The sequence below is a fragment of the Macaca mulatta genome, chromosome 7 (genome assembly GCF_049350105.2).
Source record: "Macaca mulatta isolate MMU2019108-1 chromosome 7, T2T-MMU8v2.0, whole genome shotgun sequence".
Taxonomy (NCBI): domain Eukaryota; kingdom Metazoa; phylum Chordata; class Mammalia; order Primates; family Cercopithecidae; genus Macaca; species Macaca mulatta.
This window is the reverse complement of record NC_133412.1, coordinates 178,852,657-178,859,206: the sequence shown is the minus strand read 5'-3', so window position 1 is coordinate 178,859,206 and position 6,550 is coordinate 178,852,657. Positions and strand designations below refer to the sequence as shown.

At 55.0% G+C, this 6,550-nt stretch overlaps 1 protein-coding gene across 50 annotated transcripts in view; it reads right to left on the bottom strand.

Moving 5' to 3' along the window:
* MTA1 (metastasis associated 1) overlaps positions 1 to 6,550 on the bottom strand; it is a 55,519-nt gene that overhangs the window by 44,268 nt on the left and 4,701 nt on the right. The window lies entirely within an intron of this gene.

Sequence of the window (6,550 nt, the reverse complement as noted above, 5' to 3'; positions counted from 1 at the left end):
GGTGGAGGTTGCAATGAGCCAAGATCATGCCACTGAACTCCAGCCTGGGTGACAGAGCGAGACTTCATCTCAAAAAAAAGAAAACAGTGCTGCTCCAGTGAACTCAAGAATGATAAGAAAGCTAAACAGCCTCAGTACTGATAGGGAGAAAGCTGAAGTGGCCAGGACGGGAAATCACAGCAGACACATTCCCTTCAGCCAGAGCCTCAGCCAGAGCAAGCCCTAACTCCCTTCAGTTCTATGAAGGCTGAGGGAGGTGTGGAGGCTGCAGAAGAAAAATCTGAAGCTAGCAGAAGTTGGCTTGTGAAGTTAAAGGAAAGAAGCCATTTCTATCACATAAAAGTGCAAGGTGAGACTGGGCATAATGGCTCATGCCTATAATCCCAGCATTTTGGGAGTCAAGGCAGGAGGATCACTTGAGGCCAGGGGTTGGAGACTAGTCTGGGCAACATAGTGAGACCCCATCTCTACAAAAATAAATACAACTAGCCAGGCATGGTGGCGTATGCCTGTAGTCCCAGCTACTCAGGAGGCTGAAGCGGGGAGGATCACTTGAGCCCAAGAGGCTGAGGCTACAGTAAGCCAAGATCACACCACTGCACTCCAGCCTGGGCAACAGAGCAAGATGATATCTTAAAAAAAAAAAAGAAAAGAAACACTTCTTTTTGGTTTCTGTAGAAATCAACAAGCCAATTCTAAACTCTGTAAGGGAAAGCCAAGGAACCAGAACAGGCTAAACAATTTTGAAAATGAGGAACAAAGTTCAAGGATTCCCACTACTTGATTTCAAGAATGACTGTAAGGCTGGGCACGGCAGCTTACTCCTGTAGCCTCAGCACGATGGGAGTCCGAAGTGGAAGGAAAGCTTGTGCCCAGGAGTTTGAGACCGGCCTAGGAACATAACAAGACCCCATCTCTACAGAATACAGAAAAACTTAGCTGAGTGTGGTGGCGCACACCTGTGGTCCTGGCTATTCAGGAGGAGCACTTGAGCCTGGGAGGTAGAGGCTGCAGTGAGCCATGATTGTACCAATGCACTCCGGCCTGGGTGACACAGACCTTATCTCAAAAAATAAGAAAGAAGCCAGACTCAAAAGCCCACATACTGTGCAATTCCACTTCTACCACACTCTGGACAAGGCAAAACGGCAGGAACAGAAAATACGTCAGTGTTGCTGGGAGCTGGGGGAGAAGAGGCGGCTGACTACAAAAGGTCACAAGGGAAGCATGTCAGGTGTGGAAGAGCTGCAGTGGCCACACAGTTGTGCACGAGTGGAAAATCACAGGCCTCTACACATAAGTGGGTTCCCATGTGAAACGTATATCTCAATAAACCTAATTTTTTTTTTTTTTTTTTTTTTGAGACAGTCTCGCTCTGTTGCCCAGGCTGGGGTACAGTGGTGCGATCTCCACTAACTGCAACCTCTTCCTCCTGCACTCAAGTGATTCTCATGCCTTGGCTTCCCAAGCAGCTAGGATTACAGGCACGCACCGCCACGCCTGGCTTTTTTTGTATTTTTAGTAGAGATGCGGTTTTGCTGTGTGGTCAGGTTGGTCTCAAACTCCTGAGCTCAAGTGATCTGCCTGCCTCAGCCTCCCAAAGTGCTGGAATTACAGGTGTGAGCCACTGTGCTCAGCCTAAACCTTGCTTTAACTTAAAATATACACGCACCCACAGAGTCAATTCTAATGATTCGCAGTAATTATGTTCTACAAAGTCACCACTAATACTGAACTACTGAACACCAAACCTCTGTTCCTACAGGAAATACAGGGTCAAGTTCCTATGAGCCTCTGGTCACAACATTTTCAGCAACCAATCAATATTCAACAGTCTTATTTTACGTTTCTGTCAAAGAACTTTATACGATAATTATTGTTGTTCTCTGACACTGAACTGACGTGGGGACAGAGCCTGTCCAACACACGTTCTCTCCATGGGACCCGTCCCAGTCTGCCTGTGCCCAGGGACACTCGACAGCACTGCAGTACCTCCCCCAGGGGCATCAAAAAAGCAAAAGCACCAAGAGCCCCCAAATGCAAGAAGCACGGCCCTCAATAGACGGAGAAAGGACAATTTGCTTCCAACATAAGAGCAGTAGCAGAGGGCAGGGTCCCTCACTCACCCCAGCAGGCACCCAGGCACCACGCAACTCGGGCTTTTAGTGGCCTGTGCGTGCCCGCAAATGACTGGGAAAGTGACATATGTGAATTTTGGGGTTACACATAAGTTTTAGCAAGTAGGGGATGGGGCCACAAAAGGATTGGGGGAAAACAGACATGACCCCCAAGATCATTGAGCACCAAGAGCTGCGCTGCAGAGCGGTGCCCGTGGCCCCTGCCTGTGCGGGACCCTCCAGGGCACAACCCATTCTCCTGAGCTCACCCACAGCCAGGTCTGCCATGGTCAGAGACGGGGCACCAGGAAGCACAGACAGGAACTTTCTTGTTTTTTCCCTTTTGGGAACAGAGTCAAGAGAAACAGCAACAGTTGTCGGGAAGCCCCCAGCACCCCTACTCCAGGAGCCGGGTCTCCATGTGACAACGTCCCAAATGCTGCAGGGGTGTCCTGTATTTTTATTTGCAAAACCTGGGAACTGCTGCAAGCCTCGTGCCTGGCCCATCCTCGGGGGCATCCTCCTCCTCCGTCGCTGTCCCCACAAAGTCCAGGAAGGATCAGAGACCAGAGCCCCAGCGTCCGAGGTGCATCCAGCAGCCAGGGATGAGGACAGCAGCCCACAGGGGGTGCAGACAGACGTTCCCTCATGCAAGTGGCCAGATGGCGCAGGCACCGTGTCTCCTGGAGGAAGGGACATAACACACCCCTCCCCCAGAACTGCCCCAGCCCAGCCCAGAGAAAGCCACACCTCAGGGCCTGCCCCCATGTGCGCTGCGCCGTTGTTGTCCTCTGAAGGCAGGGGATGAGCCAGGGCAGAACCAGGCATGCCCCACACCTGATTCCACCACTGACCAACTGCATGGGCCTTGAGGCTCATTTTTTTTTTTTTTTGGTGAGATGAAGTCTTGCTCTGTCACCCAGGCTGGAGTGCAGTGGCGTGATCTCGGCTAACTGCAACCTCCGTGGGCTCATTTTTAAGGTGTGCTTGGTACCAGGAGTGGCTGCCACTGCCCCGGTTTCCTCCCCTGTGACGACGCTGCCGTGAGGACAGCCTGGCAGGGCACAGATGGGAAGGGACGCATGGGTCCCTCCATGCCCCAGGGGTCCCCCAGCCGCAGATCTGTAAACCCTCCTCCTAATGGCACCCACAGAGCTCAGGCCCTGACCGTGGAAGGGCTCTGGGGGCAGAGGGGCACTCGAGCTCCTCAGGCCACCAGGGCTGTCCAGGCAGAGAAAGCAGCAGAGCCCACGCCAGGCCAGATCATGGGGCTGCAGTGCTGAGGCCAGCCCCGGGGAGGCTGCAGGGCGGCTCTGAGGAGCGGTCACCTCAGACCCCTCAGGTGCGCTGCATAGCCCAGGCGGGAACAGCCTAGTGGGTGGTGCAAAGCCCCCAGAAGCCAGCCTGGGGCCTGGTCTCAGGGGTGCGGGGGGCATGCTGGGGGGTGGGTGGGGTATAGGAGTGCGGGGGGCATGCTGGGGGGTGGGTGGGGTATAGGAGTGCGGGGGGCATGCTGGGGGTGGGTGGGGTATAGGGGTGCGGGGGGCATGCTGGGGGGTGGGTGGGGTATAGGGGTGCGGGGGGCATGCTGGGGGGTGGGTGGGGTATAGGAGTGCGGGGGGCATGCTGGGGGTGGGTGGGGTATAGGGGTGCGGGGGGCATGCTGGGGGGTGGGTGGGGTATAGGGGTGCGGGGGGCATGCTGGGGGGTGGGTGGGGTATAGGGGTGCGGGGTGCTGGGTGGCCCTGCACTATGAGGGTGGCTCCAGCCTCACTGGGCTTGGCTCCATTGCCACCAAGATTCCCCAGCTTGCACACTCAGACACGAGCCCACAGGGACAGGAACGGAGCAGGCCAGCTGGGGTGGAGGTGGGGGTGGGGACACCAGCAACACGAGAGCCCCAGAAAGCAGCGAGCCCAGGCAGCACACAAGGAAAGACCATTTGCAGAATACTAAATGCTCTGCCGGGCATGGTAGCTCACAACCTTGCAACCCCAGCGGCACTTTGGGAGCCCAAGGCAAGCGCATCGCTTGAGTACAGAAGTTCAAGACCAGCCTGGGCAACATACAGACTCCACCTCTGTAAGAAATTTTAAAATTAGCTGGGTATGGTGGTGTGCACCTGTGGTCTCAGCTACTCAGGAAGCTGAGGTGGGAGGATCGCTTGAGCCTGGGGGGTGGAGGCTGCAGTGAGCTGTGATGGTGCCACTGCACTCCAGCCTAGGCAACAGGAGACCTTGTTGAAAAAAAAACATAATTACACGCTCTCAAGACAGCCTGTTGGAGTCTAAGGTAGCGTCTAAGCTGCCCCCCAACAGGGTCTCAGGGTGGGCTCCTCTTGGGGAATGGGGGCCCCCATCCCTAGCAGGACTCAGCCCATAATCTGGCAAGAGCACCCCAAGTTCAGCTGGAGGAGGAAGAAGGCCCTGCAGCCAGTGCTCCTCCAGGCACCTGGCCAGGCACACGGCACCTCCCCTGGCATCCTGGCCTCACCTGCTGACCAGCGTCCAGATGCGCAGCTGGGGACCCACCTCTAGGTAGGACGCCTGCAGGACCACTGCAGCAGTCTTGACACCCGAGCCCACACACACGGGCGGGAATGGCACTGCCACAGTCGGGCATGAGGGATATGCTTCTTTGGACGATTCATTCCAATATCTCTCATTGACAGCTACTTTTTTTATTAATCTGAGAGCTTAATGGTCAAACTCTCCACTCAGAACAATATGGGGCCAGGCACAGTGACTCACGCCTGTAATCCCAGCACTCTGGGAGGCCGAGGCAGGCGGATCACCTGAGGTCAGGAGTTCGAGACCAGCCTGGCCTACATGGTAAAACCCCGTCTCCATTAAAAACACAAAAACCAGCCAGGTGTGGTGGTGCGTGCCTATAATTCCAGCTACTCAGGGGGCTGAGGCAGGCGAATCGCTAGAACCCAGGAGGCAGAGGTTGCAGTGAGCTGTGATTGTGCCACTGCCCTCCAGCCTGGGTGACAGAGTGAGACTGTCTCAAAAAAAAAAAAAAAAAAGGGTCAGACGCAGTGGCTCACGCCTGTAATCCCAGCACTTCGGGAGGCTGACGCAGGAGCAGCTCAGTGGCCCATCCTGCCTGGAGAGCGAGCCAGGGCTGCCAATGGCGCAGTGCTTAGGCCGATCCTCACAGGCCAAGCGAGACAGCCCCACGCCATCCCCTCCAGGACATCACACCCGGGTCCCCGGCCACTTCTACAACTCCCGCTCCTGGTGCTCACGGGATGGCTGTCTCCAGGGCTCTTCCCTGCTTTCTTACACGGGTGGGACCCCAAAAGTCGGCCCATGGAGCAGCAAGTGTCGAGGGACACGGTGCACTCAGCACTGCAGGGTAGGGTGCTGGCTGCAGCCCTCTAAAATCTGAAATGTTTTTTAAGTTTACTTTTTTCCCCGCTGGCAAGTATGTAGAGCAATAAAGTTTAAACTTCAAAAAAAACACCAGAACAAAAATACGAAAGCAGCACTTCTAACAGCACCACAGAGAGCAGATGATGGCACACGCCAAGCCCAGGGAAGACCAGCAGCACGGACCGGGTGCTTCTGCGCAGGCTACGCCAGAGGCCAGGGCCCTGCAGGGGCAGAGGCTTTCTGGCATCTTTTCAAACTACACTAATTTTTTTTTTTTTTGAGACGGAGTCTCGCTCTGTTACCCAGCCTCAACCTATACTAAAATTAAAACAAAAAGGCCAGGCGTGGGCTCACGCCTGTAATCCTAGCACTTTGGGAGGCCGAGGCAGGTGGATCACTTGAGATCAGGAGTTCGAGACCAGCTGACCAACATGGAGAAACCCCATCTCTACTAAAAATGTAAAACTTAACCAGGTGTGGTGGCGTCTGGCTAGTCCCAGCTACTTGGGAGGCTGAGGCAGGAAACTGCTTGAGCCCAGGAGGTGGAGGCTGCAGTGAGCTGAGATCGCACCTCTGCACTCCAGCCTGGGCCACAGAGCGAGACTCCATCTCAAAAGAAAATTAAAACAAAACAAAACAAAACAAAATTCAGCCGGGCGTGGTGGCTCAGGCCTGTAATCCCAGCACTTTGGGAAGCCGAGGCGGGCTGATCACGAGGTCAGGAGATCGAGACCATCCTGGCTAACACGGTGAAACCCCGTCTCTACTAAAAATACAAGCAATTAGCCGGGCGTGGTGGCGGGCACCTGCAGTCCCAGCTACTCAGGAGGCTGAGGCAGGAGAATGGCGTGAACCCGGGAGGCGGAGCTTGCAGTGAGCTGAGATTGCGCCACTGCACTCCAGCCTGGGAGGCAGCAAGACTCTGTCTCAAAAAAAAAAAAAAAAAATCCAAAAGATGGGGTGTTAACCTCTTGCAATGAAGAACAGGAACACCCAAGGCAAAACGGTCACGGTCTGTCCACTGAGAAGCAAAGCCCCCACATGAGCAAGCTGCAG